Source organism: Mobula hypostoma, chromosome 11 (assembly GCF_963921235.1).
Source record: "Mobula hypostoma chromosome 11, sMobHyp1.1, whole genome shotgun sequence".
NCBI lineage: Eukaryota > Metazoa > Chordata > Chondrichthyes > Myliobatiformes > Myliobatidae > Mobula > Mobula hypostoma.
The window spans coordinates 58,983,266-59,002,779 of NC_086107.1; the positions used below are offsets into that span (position 1 = coordinate 58,983,266).

General features: G+C 41.9%; 1 pseudogene; it reads right to left on the bottom strand.

The window, feature by feature from the left end:
- Positions 1-17,365, bottom strand: part of LOC134353471 (cerebellar degeneration-related protein 2-like) — a 39,135-nt pseudogene extending 21,770 nt beyond the window's left edge.
- Between the last annotated feature and the right edge of the window lie 2,149 nt (positions 17,366-19,514).

A 19,514-nucleotide genomic window follows, 5' to 3' on the forward strand; every position in this document is an offset into this window, starting at 1 on the left:
AAGGTTCCACATGGGAGGTTAGTTCAGAAGGTTCAGACACTAGATATCCATGGAGAGGTTGTAATCTGGATTCAAAATTGGCTGTGTGGGGGAAGACAGAGAGTGGTAGTGGATGATTGCTTCTCAGACTGGAGGCCTGTGACTAGTGGTGTGCGTCAGGGATCTGTGCTGGGATCATTATTTGTTGTCCATATCAATGATCTAGATGATAATGTGGTAAATTGGATCAGCAAGTTTGCTGATGACACTAGGATTGAAGGTGTTGTGGACAGCGAGGAAGGCTTTCAAAGCTTGCAGAGGGATCTGGACCAACTGGAAAAATGGGTCAGAAAATGGCAGATGGATTTTAATGCAGACAAGTGTGAGGAGTTGCATTTTGGAAGGACAAATCAAGGTAGGAAATCCACAGTAAATGGTAGGGCACTGAGGAGTGTGGAGGAACAAAGGGATCTGGGAGTTCAGATACATAATTCCCTGAAAGTGGTGTCACAGGTAGACAGGGTTGTAAAGAAGACTTTTGACATCCTGGCATTCATAAATCAAAGCTTTGAGTGTAGGAGTTGGGATGTTATTGGGAAGTTGTATAAGACATTGGTGAGGCCAAATTTGGAGTATCGTGTGCAGTTGTGGTCACCTAACTGTAGGAAGGATATCAGTAAGATTGAAAGAGTGCAGAGAAAACTTACTAGGATGTTGCCGGGTCTTTAGGAGTTGAGTTACAGGGAAAGATTGAACAGGTTAGGACTTTATTCCTTGGAGTGTAGAAGAATGAGGGGGGATTTGATAGAGGTTTACAAAATTATGAGGGGTATAGACAGAATAAGTGCAAGTAGGCTCTTTCCACTTAGATTAGGAGAGATAAATACGAGAGGACATGGTTTTAGGGTGAAAGGGGAAAGGTTTAGGGGGAACATTAGGGGGAACTTCTTCACTCAGAAAGTGGTGGGAGTGTGGAACAAGTTGCCATTTGATGTGGTAAATGCAGGCTCACTCTTAAGTTTTCAGAATAAATTGGATAGATACATGGATGGGAGAAGTCTGGAGGGTTATAGACTGGGTGCATGTCAATGGGACTACCGGAATAAAGTTTCGGCACAGACTAGAAGGGCCACATGGCCTGTTTTCTGTGCTGTAGTGTTCTATGGTTCTATTATTCTATGGATACCTAATAGGACAAGTGATGAAGTTTTGCAAAGACAGTTCAGTGAGTTAGAATCAGAATCAGGTTTATTATCACTGGCATGTATCGTGAAATTTGTTAACTTAGCAGCAACAGTTCAATCCAGTACATAATATAGAAAAAAACTAAAAATAAGTAAATAACTAAATCAGTTACAATATATGTATATTGAATCGATAAAAATTATGCAAAAACAGAAATAATATATATTTAAAAAGTGAGGTAGTGTTCATCGGTTTAATGGCCATTTCGGAATCAGGTGGCAGAGGGGAAGGAGCTGTTCCTGAATCTCTGAGTGTGTGCCTTCAAGCTTCTGTACCTCCTTCCTGATGGTAACAGTGAGAAAAGGGCATTCTCTGGGTGCTGGGGGTCCTCAATAATGGATGCTGCCCTTCTGAGACGCCAATCTTTGAAGATGTCCTGGGTACTTTGGAGGCTAGTACCCAAGATGGAGCTGACTAAATTCACACCCTCTGCAGCTTCTTTCGTTCCAGTGCAGTAGCTCCCCTCCCCCAAACCAGACAGTGATGCAGCCTATCAGAAGCTCTCCACAGTACATCTATAGAGGTTTTTGAGTATTTTTGTTGACATACCAAATCTCTTCAAACTCCTAATGAAGTATAGTCACTGTCTTGCTTCTTTATAGCTGCATCAATATGTTGGGACCAGGTTAGGTCCTCAGAGATCTTGAAACTGCTCACCCCCTCCAATTCTGATCCCTCTATGAGGATTGGTATGTGTTCCGTTGTCTTACCCTTCCTGAAGTTCACAATCAGCTCTTTCATACTGACATTGAGTGCAAGGTTGTTGCTACAACACCACTCCACTAGTTGGTATATCTCGCTCCTGTACGCCCTGTCGTCTCCATCTGAGATGCTACCAACAATGGTTGTATCATCAGCAAATTTATAGATGATATTTGAGCTATGCCTAGCCACAAAGTTATGGGTATAGAAAGAGGTGCCCCAGTGTTGATCGTCGGCAAGGAAGAGATATTATCACCAATTCGCACAGATTGTGGTCTTCCAATTGCATTGGGAAGTACAGAGGCCCAGGTTCTGTAACCTATCAACCAGTATTGTTGGAATAATGGTGTTAAATGCTGAGCTATAGTTGATGAACAGCATCCAGACATAGGTGTTTGTATTGTCCAGGTGGTCTAAGGCCATGTAAACAGCTATGGAATAGATGGGCCAAAGTGCCTGCTTCTGAGCTGTACTTCTCTATAACTCTATGATTCTAATACATCAAGAGCAGTATCCGCTTTAATAAATTTTTTCAGGTATCTACTTATAAATCAGCATTTTCAGGATTAGTTGTCCTCTTGAATTCAACCTTGTAATTGTGCCTGTTGTAACATGAACAAAGTCACCAGAGAGATGCAGCTGGCAGATATAATACCAGTCTTTTATTCAACAAAGTGGGACACTCTCTGGAGGAAGAGACAAGTTTGACCCAATATTGCACGACATATTAGCTGCTGAAGATCAATGGACAATTCTATATTTACAGTGTATCTGCAAAGCTTCCTTTGAACTTACACAACTCCTTCTTCGCATCCACACTCCAGACACCCCAAATGATTGTTAATCAGCATTGTTTGGTTTTCCAGCTAACTGCTGTCCATATCTCCAAGCGCTGCATTTTAAATTTAATCTACAATCCACATTCACGTCTAGAGACTGGTTGCTGAAGTCAATGTTTTACTATATAACCTAACTTCAAAATGCTACCTAACAGTGTCTTCCCAGAAACAGAGTTATTTCTGCACTTTTTTCTGCTGCTGTTAGTGGAACATCATTCTGTAGATTAAAAATGGACACTAATGGTTGATGACCAGTACCGAGTGCAAACTCTCTCCCATACAGGTACTGATTGAAATGTTCTACACACCAAACTAGACCCAAGCCCCCTCTAACAGTCTGTGTGTAATTTGTCTCTGCAGTGGAAAGGGAACATGAAGCAAAGGAACATGAGCGATAGGGCATTCGTTTTCATCAGTCATAAAATGCAACATGTCTGCATCTTCACCGTAAGACGAAGTGCAATAGGCGAGCTTGACTGGACGATGTGGATTATACTGTATAAGTATAGTCTCTGAAGTCACCATTTTATTTGCTGTTTGGAAAGCCACCTCACACTGCTTTGTCCATTTCCATTTCTTCTCAATCTGTAGTAATGAATTCAAGGGGTGGAGCACAGTAGTCAGTTTTGGCAGGAGCCTTTTATAGCAATCAACAAATCCTAAACAGGACCACAAGGACGACACATCTTTTGGCCTTGGGGCATCCACCACTGCTTGAATTTTCTCAGCACCTTTCTGTAATCCGTGTTCATGAATAATGTCACCACAGTACTGTAAATGATGTTTAGCTTAAAGAATTCACACTTGTTGCCTTGTGCTTGGGTGAGCCCATAATCTAACCTTTTAACACTGTTTTGAGATTCTGGAGCTATTCCTTGTCATCGTCACCAGTAACAAGGAAGTCATCCAGGTAACACTGAGTGCCTGGGCAGCCTTGCAGCACCTGGTCCATAGTGTTCTGCCGGAGTGCAGATGCAGATGGTACTCCAGAAGTAAGCCTATAAGAGTGATAAAGCCCTTTGAGTGTTTATGGTGAGAAATACTTCGGACTCTTCTTCCATCTCCACCTGTGGTTAGGCCTCAGCCAACTCCACTTTGCTGATGTGTTTCCCTCCAGAACAATTTGCAAAGATATCCTCGATCTTGGGCATAGGATGTTGATCTACTTTCTGTGCTGGGTTGATGGTGACTTTAAAATCACTACAGATCCTGACAGATTCATTCTTCTTGGCTCCTGGGACCAAGATTCAGTCAATCTTGGAAAGAATGCCTTCAGCCTCCATGTGATCAAGCTGACTGGCTACTTTATCTCAGATATTATAAGGAAACGGACGGGCTTTGTAAAACTTGGGAGTGGCTTTTCATTTAACTCTATTTCACCCTTGACATACTTGAATTTTTCAGGGCCATCCCTGAACACTGCTGTGGCATCATCCAGTATGTTTCTCAAGTCGTTTTCAGCTGACTCTTTTGCAGGGGATGTGGCATGCAAATGGTGGATGGATCTACAATCAAGTTGTAGTTGTCTCAAGCAAATTACAGCCCCACAATGCTGGCCCTCCTGTTTTCACTACATACAAGCCCAATGTGGTTTGTTGGTTGTTGGATTTCACTTTTATGAATATCATTCCCACAGGAGTTACCTGTTCTCCAGTATTAGTTCTTAGTTGGATAGCTGCAGGCTTCATTTCAGTATCTGTGAAATGTCATTCACTCATTTTGTGGAAAGACTGAAACAGCCAAGCCAGTATCAAATTCCACTTTAATTCATTTGCCATTAACTTCTGGTGTAAGCCGTATTGCTTGTCTCCTGTTAGTTTTCACATTGTAAATCTCAGTGTGACTCAGTCATGTGTCACTCTCATCATTATCAGATTTTACATCAACAGCATGCAGCTTAGTGCTCTGTTGGAAACTACAACTTGACTTTTAATCTTTATCTTTTCCCTGTGCAGTTTATTTCTGTCTGCTTGACATGCTCTGTGTCCTAATTGTTTGCATTTTCTGCAAGTTTTACTTTAAATCTGCATTGCTCAGATTTATGTGAGCCCCTACTACAATGGTAACACCATTTATTTGGTCAGGCCGGTTTCTCTTTAGATGTGCAATTTTGTTCATGTTTACTTTCATCCCTGGGTGTAACTCAATTCCATCTCTATCCACTGTTTCCATTCACACAGCGATTTCAGCTGCTCTTTTAAATGTGAGTTGTTCTTCAGTTAGGAGCCATTTTTGAATGCTTTCTTGCAAGATTCCACAAACTAAATAATCTCTCAGTACAAGATTAAGCACATCACCAAACTGTCAATGCTTGCACAATTTCTTCAGTTCAGCCATATGTTCTAAAATAGAAGTCCCTTCTTTTGTATTCCCCTTATGAAACCTAAAGCATTCTACAATCAACAACCGTTCTAAATGTTGCTGCTTTTCAGTCATGACATCAGCAAAGCTAATTTCATCTGGTTTGGTTGGAGCAGTTAAACTTTTAAGCAAACTGTCTGCTTTTCCACCAATGGCACTCAGCAAAACTGGCACTCATTTCACATAGCTTTTACATTTGCTTCAAAATACTGCTCAATCCATTCAGCATACACCCCCCAGTTATCTTTTGTGCAATCAAACATGTCTATCTTTGATTGGAGCTATTATTATCACACAATACTCACTGTTTATGATCCTGTTGCCATTCTCATTGCCTGTTAACTTCATCCATATCTGCCTTTTTTTAAAAACTTGTATGTCTCTCTTCCCTTCCAAAAAAAATGTGCTCAAACTCAAACGTCTCGCTCTCCTCTTCCGAAGAAAGACATGTAGTGCTTCAACATGAAGATAGTCATCTTGGGTTCATTTTAAATCTTCCTGTTCACCACTGCTATGTTCTGTAACTCTAGAAATGAATCGAAAGAAAAGCATAGGGCAGGGGAAATGTGTCTATTTAATGAGGCATTCACTTATGATGTGGTGATGTAATGGCATATGCAATTCACATATGTCTTACATATAACCTATAACAAAATATGTAAAGAATGCTTAATCAAATGATATATTTACAATATTACTGAAATATAGAATACATAACCGAAAGTTCTTGCTGGTTGACAGGGGGATAGACCAAAAGTTGGAGCCCATGCTTTTAGGATTGAAGTTGGATGAAACCTCCACACGCAGAGTCGGATAGGAATTTGGAACTTCCCCATGAAGGAGAATGGGCAAAACAATGGTACAGCTAGTAGAAACACTGCTCCTGACCTTAGATGCTATCTGCATGGAGTATGCACATTCTTCATGTGACCACAAGGGTTTCCTCTGGCGGCTTTTGTTTCCTCCTATCTCCTAAAGATATCCAGCTTGGTCAGCTAATTGGCCACTACAATTTGCCCTGAGTTATGACCAAAGTCCAGAGTCCAAAATAAATTTTATTATTGAAGTACACACATGAAAGAGATTGGATAGGTGCTAGAGGAAGGGTATAGAGAGAAATTGGACAGGCTTCTTCCAGTAAGATGGTGGCATGTATGCACACAGTAGCCTCTCAGGAGCCAACCAAAGGTGCTTTTGTTTCCTTGTTAAATGTGTTTTTATACATTGTAAGACTATTCTTTACTCCAGTAACTACCTATACCGCAGGCCCACAGCATCAGTGAGCTGCTCATTGTTCAGAGGAGACAGCCAGGGGATTTGAGCCAGACCATCGGGCTGCAGGAGAAGCCAGATTGGGTTTGGAAAAACTGACCTGAGTGGAGACCGTGTTGCTGCTTGCTACACAGAGGCACTGGAGTTGGGGCAAAGGCGGCATGCAAAGGAATCGCAAGGGACTGTCTTGGACGTGTTATTTTGCAATCATAAGGCCCTGTTGGACGTTGATTGCCACAGGCCAGCTTCCCTTCTTTGGTGATGTGACAGGCAGCAAGGCAGCAGTCTCACCTTGTAGCTAGGACTAGTCCTCAATCCTCGGGATTGTGTTGCAGCATGGAATCTGGATTCGGTTGGGAGTGGCATCTCGCAGCTGTGCTGCCATCCAGTGCTGGATCAGTGGAATTACATGTAAGACTGCGGGAACCATCAATTTGTGGGACTTGCTGCTCGGGAACTTGGTCTAAAAATTTGTTTTTTCCTTTCTTGCTATTTTGAATGCAGATGTATGTTTTTGCACGTCAGCCACAGAGGAACACTGTCTCATTTGGCTGTGTCCATGTATGGTTTGAATGACAATTAAACTTGATTTGATTGATATGTCACCATATACAACCTTGAGATTCATTTTCCAAAGGGAATACTCAGCAAATCTTTAAAATAGTAACTATAACAGGATCAATGAAAGATCAACCAGAGTGCAGAAGACAATTAACTGTGCAAATATAAATAAATAGTAATGACAACATGAGATAAAGAATCTCTGAAGTGAGATAATTGGTTGTGAGAACATTGCAATGATGGGGCAAGTGAGTGTAATTATCTGCTTTTATTCAAGAACCTGATGGTTGGGAGATAGTAACGGCTCTTGAATCTGGTAGCGTGAGTCCTGAGGCTCTTGTACCTTCTACCTGATGGCAGCAGCAAGAAGAGAGCATGACTTGGGTGGATGGGATTTCGGATGATGCATGCTGCTTTCCTCCAACAGCATTTATCTAGATGTGCTCCATGGTGGTTGGGGGGATCAGCAAGTACTTTCGGTTGTGTATTCAATATTTCAGTAATATTGTAAATATATAATTTGATTAAGCATTCTTTACATATTTCGTTATAGGTTATATGTAAGACGTATGTGAATTGCATATGCCATTACATCACCACATCATATGTGAGTGCCTCATTAAGTAGATACGTTTCCCCTGCCCCTATTTCAATTAGTTTCTCATACCCATGATGTGCTGGGCAGAATCCAGAACTTGTTGCAGAATTTTCCTTTCAAAGGCATTGGTGTTTCCATACCAGGCTGTGTTGCAGCCAGTCAATACACTCTCCACTACACATCAAGAAAAGTTTGTCAAAGTTTTAGATGTCATGCCAAATCGCCACAGACTGCTAAGGAAGTTAAGGCTTTGCTGTGCTTTCTTCACAATTGCACTTACATGCTGGTTCAAGGACAGGCCCTCGGAAATAGTAACACCCAGAACTTAGTTTCTGATCCTTTGAGAACTACCTCATAGACATTAGGTTTCCCTCTCCTGGAGTCTATAGTCAGTTCCTTGGTCTTGCTGACATTGAGTGAGAAGTTATGAGCCAACGTTAGAATCTGGAGGAGCTGTGTAATTGATGTAAAGGCTGATTTACATTTCTGCGTAGGCTCTACGCCGTAGCCTATGCAAGTGGCTTACGCCGTTGTGAAACATTTATACTTGTGAGTTGGTGTGTCTGCGTCGCTCTGAAATTCACCGCCAAAATGCTAGTTGGTGGTGGGGTTTCTATGCCACTGTGTTGAGTTTCTTCATGTTGAGTTTCTTTGTGTACTTCAAACAATGGTGACTGAAACTGAGCGCATCATGTTGGGGTTGGAGCTAATAAATGTTGAACAAGAGTTACTTTTATTGAAATTACTGCAATGCAGAAAAGAGAGAAGACATCGGGGGAGATGGTGTGTACGACCATTGAACGGATTGAGGCAGAAGGAGAGTGAATTTTCTGTGCTTGTCGAGCCACTAACAGACACGGACGACAAAATGCGTTTCAAATATTTTCAGACATTGGCAGGTAGATTTGACGATTTGACAAGAAGAAGCAACCGAAAATGCGTAGGAGGAAATGCGATGCTACCAAGCGGACCAATCACAGTTGTTGCAGTTTGCGTCGCTGCGACGCGTAGTTACATTTTTGGGGAGGTGCGCGTCAGGCTACGGCGTAGGGTACGCGGCTATGCCGTACCTATGGCGTAGATTTGACACAGAAGTATAAATTGGCCTTAAGGATTGTGTAAATGTGCGGTTTGTGGTTGGTGCAGACTCAATGGACAGGATAATCTGTTTCCATGCTGTATTCCTCTCTGTCTCTACGAATGCCATTTGTTGCTACGTAGGTCATTACTTTCAAATCAAAAAACAGTATCTGTTAACCAAAGAATATGGGCAAAAGCAAATATATTGACTAAGTTCACACAGCAGTCGTAACCTCACTGAGTGCTGGAATAGGCACAAGAGATTAAATGGTACATAGGCATTAATGTGTTATTGAGCTGCATGTCACGCTGGTGTATTGGCTGAAGTCACTCATCAAGACATAACAATTTTCAGCAATTTACACAGTCATAAACAGCACTTGTCATGACAGACATCATTCCATCTTATTGCAAATGAAAATGGAAGCAGGCAGATCCAACATAGTTCATAATAAAACTTTATTCTTCAATTAGTTTTGTAAATTACGAAGGAAATAAAAATGTTCCCTATTCAAAAATTCATTCACAGCTTTCAGAAGGTGCTAAACATGATACAGGAAGAGTCATCAAGATCGGACATAGCATCCAATGCATCCAGAATTAACAGAGTATCCTATAAAACACACATTCCCATTGTATTGGAGCTGATAAGATTTGTGGGAAGAAGGCTATTTGAAATCCAGGATCATTGCAAATGGTCATGTCATGCTGAGCTATGTTGGAAGCTAGCTACATAGTGAGGGGCCAGTTTGATCAAAACTATGGGGCTTTGGAGAGGTTAGAGATTGAACAGTTACTAAGTACCAAGTAGGGTACCGGGTACCTTCCAACCTGTAACATGAGGCTGCTCCGCAGCTTGGATACAGTGAGGCAACATGGACTGGTGTGTGTGTGTGTGTGTGTATGTGTGTGTGTGTGTGTCTGTGTGTGTGTGTGTGTGTGTGTGTGTGTGTGTGTGTGTGTGTCTGTGTGTGTGTGTCTGTCTGTCTGTGTGTGTGTGTGTGTGTGTCTGTCTGTCTGTCTGTCTGTGTGTGTGTGTGTGTGTGTCTGTGTGTGTCTGTGTGTGTGTGTGTCTGTGTGTGTGTGTGTGTGTGTGTGTGTGTGTGTGTGTGTGTGTGTGTGTGTGTGTGTGTGTGTGTGTGTGTGTGTGTGTGTGTGTGTGTGTGTGTGTGTGTGATATTGACATCGATAGAGTGGATGGTTCCAATAGCAGGAGAGTCTAGGGCCAGAGAGCACAGCCTCAGAATAGAAGGAGGTCCATTTAGAACAGGGATGAGGAGGCATTCCTTTAGCCAGAGAGTGGTGAACCTCTGGAATTCATTGCTATCAACAGCCATGGAGGCCAAGTCTTTGAGTACATTTAAAGCAGAGGTTGATAGGCTCCTGATTAGTCAAGGCATCAAAGATTATGCAGAGAAGGCAGGAGAATGGTATTGAGGGATACAAAATAGATAGATAGATATACTTTATTAATCCCGAGGGAAATTTAGTTTTGTTACAGCCGCACCAACCAAGAATAGAGCGTAAATGTAGCAATACAAAAACCACAAACAATCAAACAACAAAATGCAAACTATGCCAGATGGAAAATAAGTCCAGGACCAGTCTATTGGCTCAGGATGTCTGACCCTCCACGGGAGGAGCTGCACATTCGATGGCCACAGGCAGGAACGACCTCCCGTGCCGCCAAGTGTTGTATCACGGTGGAATGTGGCCGAAGTCCAACAGTAAAAAGTTCAATATCCGGTCTACAAACATGTTCCTCGATCGTAATATGACCCGGATTGCACCATCTGTTGTTGACCAGATCAGTAAGCACCCAACTCCTTTACGCTTACCGCTCTCAGTGCACTTCCGGTCAGCCGCAATGGTATTACCCACTGAACTCCTCTTCTCCATAAGTCTCTGTTGTCTCGACCCAGTCCTCTTTCCTCGACTTTGTGATCCCCCTCTGTGTGTTTTCCTCTGGATTTCAGCAGGGGTGTCCGCCGCTCTGCTCACTAAACCGGCTGGTATTAGCTGGTCCCTTGAATACACAATGTGACCTTGCTTCTGTCCCACGTGTCGGGACGTAACCTTTTCCAGCGCTAAAAAGAACCCAAATAAAACTCTCTCTACCAGCATGTTAGAGAAGGTGCAGCTTCGACGTGTTACCATGAGAAAAAAAATACAAGAAATAGCGTAAGTTAAAAAGTAAGAAGAAGAAAGTAAGAATAGATTGGAACGGCTGTACCAGGCTGCATGCACATAAAAATCACCCATGATTGAACTGTGGAGCAGACTTGATGGGGAAAATTGCCTAATTCTTCTCCTACATCATGATCTTATGACGTGCAGGTGAAACATTAGCAATCAGGTTACCTGCTTCATTTTATTCAAGATGTCTTTCAATGTCCATCCCTTCATAGGAGATCAGATATACAGAAATCAAGTTTCAAACCTTGTAAATAAGAAGAGCTTGTGGGGTGGTTTGACCAGGTGATGAATTCACAAATCTTGGCTTTCCTTTCCATGCTTTCAATCAATAGCCAAACATTGGAAGAAGCAAAACATGATCTCATGGTCTTATGGTCATAGCAGTGGAAAATTGGAGACAATTGCACTAAAGCTGTGATTATATGAAAGCAGCAGGTAATTGTCCAAGTGGCAGTCACAGTCCAGTTCTTCACTCTAAATGCTAAACTACCCAGTTGATCTAAATCTGTAAAGAGCTTTGTAACAACTTCTTTACATGACGAATGTCAGAACATGAAGCATTTCATACTAATAACAAAGTCACCACAGAAAGCAGCATAACTAACACCTCCTTCCCATGGATAACTGTTGACTCTGACTGGTCTAGTGGGAAGTGGAGGTGCAAACTAGCAGATAAAGAGCAAAATGTTTTCCTAACGCAGCCTATAGTAGAATAGGAAGAGGCTAGCATTCAGCACAAAGACCAGATGTTCTGAATGAAGACCTGTTTCTGAGCTGTGACTACCACATAATTACAACAGTCACTAAGTTCCTAATTATCTATTGTTCTTCATTTACAATGTCAAATAAGGTAAAAGATTATAATTATTATCCAATTGCCTTGAAAGTAGCATTCCAAAGCACTGAAGAGCTCACGTGCAAGTAAAGGTAGATGTGGTTGCTAAGAACACTAATCTACAGGGTGTCGTAGTTTTTATTTTCCATGTGATCCTCAGGCAGGCCCGCAGGTTCAAGCACTGAAGAGCAAGCATACATCAAAGCACTTTTTGCCACATCAGAGGCTGCTTGCAAAAGATGTGAAATGTTAAAAGGGCATCGAATGCTGGGGTCCAGAAAGGCAGCGAGAAGCACATGTGAAAGGGCACTTTGATAAAGGCACCACTGTCATGTATGCTTTGGATTTATTCATCATGCAATATCATTAACTGGAGCTGATCTCTGGCCTGTCAGATGGCAGCCGTTGCCCATGGTTTCAACTTGAATTTGCAACCCTCAGGCAAATGTGTATGCGTCCAAGCTAATCTTTATTATTCGGGATGAATATTTTTATGTGACATTTCCCAGTCCAATCTAACTGCATCAGGAACATTAGTAAAAAGAAGCGAGTCAATACAAATGTATTATTACACGTCTTAACAAGTAGACAGTGAATCATTTAACAAAAGTTGTCTTCGTAATCTCATGGGGTAGAAATAGTTAACTTGATGTACATATAATCCAAATGCTAGGCATTAGTTTTACTGTTGCAGTGGGGCCAATCTCCACTCCTAAATTATTGCACACTTCAATTAGATATATTGGGCCAATGTGTACGACAGAGTTATATAAACAAGCATCTGTTGAAGGATCGTCTTGAGAAATTAGACAGGACTAGAGATGAATGTGATCCACTCTATTATAACTACAGGTAAATTAAAATAAACGGATTTCAAAAATTTACTAAAGTCTCCGTCACACCTTCCAGCTCCATGGCTTATTCCAAGTTTCACAGCTCCTTCTCCCACATGTTCAATTTAAATGATTCACTATCAACTACCTTGAGATGGATCTGTCCTTAACTTTATAGAAAATAACCAAAATTTTATGCATATTATTCAAGACTTGCTGATCATTGATAAAGCCAGCACTGATGGTCCATCTCCAATTGCTCTTGGCAGTAGCGGACTACTATTTTGGACCACTGCAGCCTTTCTGGTCAAGTTCTCCTGCAGTGCTGTTGGACTGTGTTACAGTGAGGATAAAGGAATTTATTTCCAAATCAAGATAGTAGGTGGCTTAGAGGGGAAGCAGAGGTGATTGTGATCATATGTATCTGCTGCTCTTAGTAGCAGAAGTTCTGAGAGTATGAGATGCTTTTGGAGTAGTCTTGTTAAAAACAGCAGTGCCTTTTGTAGTAGTGACAGTGTAGCCATGGTGTGCAGTGGGAAAGGAAAGAGTGTATGTTTGGCATCTTGGTTAAATGAGCTGCTTAAGAATCATAGAGTCATCAACGGCCTTTCAACTCACCGCATGATTGCTCCCCTTTCTGTTGTCCGACTACGCAAATTCCATTTGCTCACTTTAGGACCATATCCATGTATGCCTTGTCTATTGATGTGACTATAGAAATGCCTCTTAAGTATCGGTTTGTCCTCGATGGTGTTGAGTCTGGGAATTGTAAGAGCTGACTCCAAGAACAGGACATATTAATACTTGGCTCTGTGCAGGATCTGCTGTCCTTTTGGTTTCAGGTTGTTGTCAGGACCCAGCCCAATACCTCCTTGTTGTAGCATCTAGTTCTTTTTAAGCACCAGATATTTTCCTTCATCAAACACAGCTGTTTTTCTGATTATAACAGCTCATTTTCCTACATGCACTCAGGATCCTTTTTCTCACGGTTTTTTAAAATCAGGAACGTGACAAGAGTCCCCAAAGACTATAAGGATTAATAACCGCATCATAATAAGTAATTCTTGAGAGCTTCTCCAACATGGTGAATCTTGAGGCAACAACAATTGTCTACATTTCATGTTTCCAACAAAAGGGCTGGAAAACTAATCGTACTTCTTGCTTCGTAGATGCTGCCTGATATGCTAGTACTTCCAATATTTACTTCACCCGTGCCAGACTAAGTGAAATATATATTGCCAGATCAGTGCTGATAACAGCCTAAAATGATAGATCTGAAAACAGAAACAACAGGAATTCTGCAGATGCTGGAGATTCAAGCAACATACATCAAAGTTGCTGGTGAAAGCAGCAGGCCAAGCAGCATCTATAGGAAGAGGCGCAGTCGACGTTTCAGGCCGAGACCCTTCGTCAGGACTGAAAACAGAACCTGGTTTTCTTTCCATTCCAGTCGATTGCAAATTATATGGTATTATCTGTAAAGGAAAAAGGAAAGCACTGTTGGCCCCTGTTAATATGCATCTATCTACTTCTGATATTTCATCTGTGTCCTTGAGGGAGAGAGCATTCCACTTTGAACAAATAATCACCTCACCTGATCGTTGTCCCAGAGACTTTACTACAACAGGGGTGGTTTTCTAAGTTTGATGATTATAAACTTGGTAACTCAGCACAGACCTGAGACTTTCTCAATCTGTCTCTTTCTTGACAATGTGTTCAGCCAACAAAGAATTTTGATGTTCTGCTTTTGATTAAAGCATTCAATGAGATAAAATATCTGATACAACTTGTAGAAAGGCAGATGGTGTTGTTTCATTATTTAAAATTACGTATAACCCACAAACAAAAAGAGTAAGAATCAGAATCATATTATATTGTGAAATTTGTGTTTTCACAACAGTACAGTACAATACGCAAAAGTTACAATAAATTACAATAAAAACATATAAAAATAAAATAGTCCAAATAAGAGCAAAATAATGAGGTATGCTCAGAAATTTGATGGCAGGAGGAAAAAAGTGAAAAAAATGAATCGTTTTCCACCATGTACAAGCACATTTCTAAAGGGGCTTTAATATGATCTCTAATCATCTTGAGATGTTCAATTCAAAGGGACAGCATTCCCTCTGCTGGTCATTTCCCTGGAGGTATTATGGACAGGAATAGAAAATGGGTTACCAGAATCTGTGTCCAGATGATAGAGAAGAGCTATTGTGCTCCTCAAGAACTCAGCAAAATAAACCAATCCCACCTTTCAAGTGAGCCAATGTATTTCAACCATTTTTCACTTACTACATGTTAGAATAGAATGTTAATGGATTTTACCAAGAGTATATGCTGACCACAGCATCAGTAGGGAGTTAACTTTCCAAATGGCTTATATGGAGATTATAGCTGTTACATTGAGTTTGAGAGATCACACAACGAAGTTTACTGAAGAGCATCTTGCATTCCGACTAAATGCTTTGCTGAGAGAACTTCTAACACAAATCATTGTAATATCAGCCAGCATTGCTTCAAGGTTGTATTCAAAACCCTTTTTTTAAAAAAAAAGGTATTTCCAATACCTTTTACTAAAAAGACACCACATCAAGCAGAAGCCATGACTTCTAGACAATTGGCTGTAATAATTTTTTGATCATATACACAAAAAAACAAATTAATAATGATAATTATATTAGTCTATTAGTCAATTTGTACTGTGCAATATGTTGAGATGACTGCATTTTTGTAAATATCACAACACCATTAATTAGTTCAGTAAATGGAATGGATATGGAATATTAATGATAGGCAATTGGAACCATTGAGGAACATTCTAATTTGCTTGATAAAAGTCCATCACTTGGGCTGGCAGACCACATACAGAACTTCTGTGACGTTTGCAGCTGCCCAGTATTTCATCTGGTGGCATGCAAAGCCTTTTCAATCTGCCTTGGTTAATGCAATGATAATAACAGAGATTCAGTTTAAATATTAGCTTGATAATGAAACAGAATGCGTCAGTGAGGCCAGTAAAAGGGCAGCTTCATTTCTATCTTGCCCTGTCAATTATCAAAAGAAAACATCAAGCATTGAAATTACATCCTTTATGTTAATAATTGTTTGCACAACACAAGTGCTCTTGTCTGATAGTGCCATGCTTAGCATTTAGAACATTTCGTAAACTCTGCTATTATTAGCTTTTACACTCACTTTGTATTGAAGCCAAAGGAAATCTATATTATCTGCAAAAGAAAATTGTACATTTTGTTTTCCTATTAACGATCCATATCACACAGTACAGAGTAGGATTCAGCATGAAAAAATAGCATGCTCAATAAAAATGAAACTGTCCAAAATAGCATCAGTATCACTGTAGTCTGTGGTCTCCACAAGGTCATGGTTCAGACTTACAGTAAGATCATAGGGATGGGTTAGGGAACAGAGGGAGGAGTAGGGATCAGGATAGCTTTCAGAGATGGCAATGTGTGCAAGTTAGAAGTCAGATTCGGGTTTAGGGACAGGGATGTGAAGGAGTTGGAAGTCGAGGCAGAGTCCAGACATTTGCTCCACAATCCACGCTTGAAGGCCATTGGTGTGACATGCAATGAAGGACATTTGGATTCTAGGCCTCTGTTCCATGCTCGAAGGACAGAGATGTGGCCATGTGACAGAGGGCATCCATGACTTTTGGGCTGGCATGTGCTGTGTATGATGGACCAGCGAGGCTGTGGGCTGGTGGCTCACTGGGTCAGTGAGTCGCCGAGGTCAGTTGGTCCTGGGATCGGATGTCCATGCAGACAAGAGGCATAAGGGCCAGTGACCCCTCGGTATATGAGTTGGTGAGTCCACAGTTCAAGGCCTGGAGCTTAGGGTCCTATCATCATTCAGTCCTGAGGTTGATACTGAAGATCAAAACCCAAAGACTGTTTGGATGTCTGGAAGTCAAAGCCTGATGGTAAAAGCACTGGGTCTAGCAGTCTGAAGTCCAGTGTAGGTTAACGTAATTGGTGGAAATGCATATAATTCACAACATTGAGCTGGGGTTTCACTTTAAGAGGCTTGTCTGACCTGATGACGTAATTATATAAAGGATTTTTAGTGTGCTTTGGGTTGAGTATTTTGGTGTTCAATAAATGAGATGCTACAGTTTTTCTGAGAAATAAAATGCCCCCGCCGTTTTATTTGCGAAAACCTACATTAGTGACCCTGATGCTCTTGGACAATTCCAAAATTATTGAACATACTGCCCAATGCAGTCGCTTTGAAACTGCCAGACTTTTCAGAGCAAAATGCCGTCTCTTGGTTCGTACAGGCAGAGGTTCAATTCATGCTTCAAGAAATCTCCACCGACAACGCCAAATATTTCTATGTAATAATGTTGTTCAGCAACTCCACAGCTGCGAGAGTGGTGAGTCTACTAGAACACCCGACTGAACACAATAAATACCCATCACTGAAAATTCATCTTTTACTGACTTTTGGCCTATCAGTGTCTGAGCACACCAAAGGGTATCTTGGTTTTATTTTTAAAGAATTCTTCATGCAGCAAGTGTGATCAAGTTTGCATGGCCCTCGCTAATGCATCCGTGAACGACTATAGGGAGATGGCTAAAATGGCTGATAGTCTACACTCAACCAGGCAGCAATGCATCATTCCTCCTCCTTTATCTACCCCAATAAGCCCGGTCAGCAACGCCCCTAATACAAGGCCCACAGCTACCAAACAGACAATACCGGGCCTGTGTTTTTACCATTATCGCTTTGGTAGGAATGCTGGGAAGTACCGACCACCTTGCAGCTTTGACAGTGCCAACACATCTGGATCCCAGAGGTCTGTGAACACTGTGGGTTTCAGCTGCCAGGGTTGTCGACTGTTCATTACGGGCACCCTTTCAGAGAAACACTTCTTGTGTGATGTGGGTGCTCAACTGAGTGTACTGCCAGCGTCACCTACTGATGAGAAGGCAAAGAGCAACGAAATCTCACTGACGGGTGCCAGCAGCAGCAAGATCCAGACTTACAGGGCACGACAAGGGACACATTCTCAGTGGGCGATGTTACACATGGGATTTCGTCCTGGCTAAAATGGCTAGACCTCTGCTTGATGCAGATTTCCTGTATGCCCAAGGACTGTTGGTCGATCTTAAGAACTGCCAGATTGTGGATATCAAAGATTTTGGATCATTACCCCGCTCGTCCAGTAAGTTTCCCACGACTCTGTCAGGTGCATGCACCACCACATGTGAGATTACTCGACTGCTGGGTGAATTCCCAAATCTCACCAAACCCACATTATCTATGACAGTAACAAAACATGGGGTCGAGCACTACTTTTCCACAACTGGCCCACTTGTCCATGTCCTTACATGTAGACAGGACCCAGAAAAGCTGGCAAAGGCTGAGCGTGCCAACATAGAAAGACTTGGCAGTATACGTCGGTTGAATAGCCTCTGGGCTTTGCCCCTCCATTTGGTCCTTAAGTCCGATGGTGGCTGTCACCCATGTGGCGATTACCAACACCTTATCAACGTTAACACCACCCCACCCCCTTCCCTGATCGATATCGGTCCCACAAATCCAAAACTTTTCAGCATGTTTAGCTGGAAAGTCAATTTTTCCAAAGTCAGTTTAGTTAGAGGCTACAATCAGGTGTGTGTATGCTTGGAGGACATTCCTAAAACAGCTGTGATAACCCCATTTGCCTTTTTGAGTTTCTGTGCATCCCATTAGACTGAAAAATGCAGCACAGACTTTCCAACAGCTGATGGACTCTGTATAAAACAACTTAAGATTTTTTACTTGGATGGCACACCTGTCACCAGTGCATCCAATTCCGAACACTTATCCTATCTCCTTACACTTTTCAAGTGCTTCAGCCAACATGGGTTGATTATTAACCCCGCAAAATGCGAGTTTAGATTAGCAACCATTGACTTTCTTGGTAATCACATTTTCACAGAAGGTGTGAAGCCTCTCCCATCAAAAGTAGCCGCTAGTATGGCTTTCCCACCACCATGTACTACTAAAAAACAACAGGAGCTTTTAGGAATGGTGAATTTCAATTCAATTCAATTCAAGTTTAATTGTGATTTAATCATATATGAACACTCATGAATACAGCCAAACGAGACAGCGTTACTATGGGGTCAAGGTGCAAAAACACATTACCAATGGTCACACACAGTAAGCATGCACGAGATCACAATCAGATAATAAGATTCCCAAGGCCCACCTCACCACCCCGCAACGCTGTGGCTTGATGCATACGAGTCAAGAAACCCACATAGAATATCAGTGAAAATACAGCAACAGTGAATATGCATATATCCATTTCAAATCTTCAGTCACCACAGCTGCGCTATACCACTCCCAGTAGAACACGAAGGCTCGGATGCCTCACCTTCAGCGGCTGAAAAACAATCAGCCCTGCATCTTCAGGCCTGAGTCCAATGAGTGGCACTAAAAATCTGCAATCAGCCGCAACAGAGCTTGTCTTCTACTGAGCGAAACCCTGGGAGGGCAGCTCCAACTCCATTCTGGTCATCCTGTCGCACCGCCCCCGGTGAAGTGCGGCATCTTTGTCCCCTCACTCCAGGTGGCTGCAAACAGGCAACACCGTGGCTTCGGGCCGAGTCCACGCTACAACCGAGCCTGCCCCTGCTCACATCCAACAAATCAGCAAATCGAACTTGCAGCATACCAAATTAATTATCTCCAAAGGGGTCTTGCGATCACAAGAGAAGCGACCATGACAACCTCCTGCCATTTGACTGTAAGCCTCCAACGACTTGGGCAGCAACATGTTGCTCAGTTCCTTCATTATCTCTGCCAGTGATCAACTTACAGATGCTGTAGAGCAGCAGCTCTTTGAGATCTTAACATCTAGCAGGATCCTGCAATCATTAAATGTATGTTTAAGTAGAATGGTAGAACCTTTTGTTGACCCTGGAGAAGCCTCTATGACCAGTCATGCTTGCTGGAAGAACCACCTCTTCATTCCATGAGTGCTAAAATAATGCTTCCTGTCA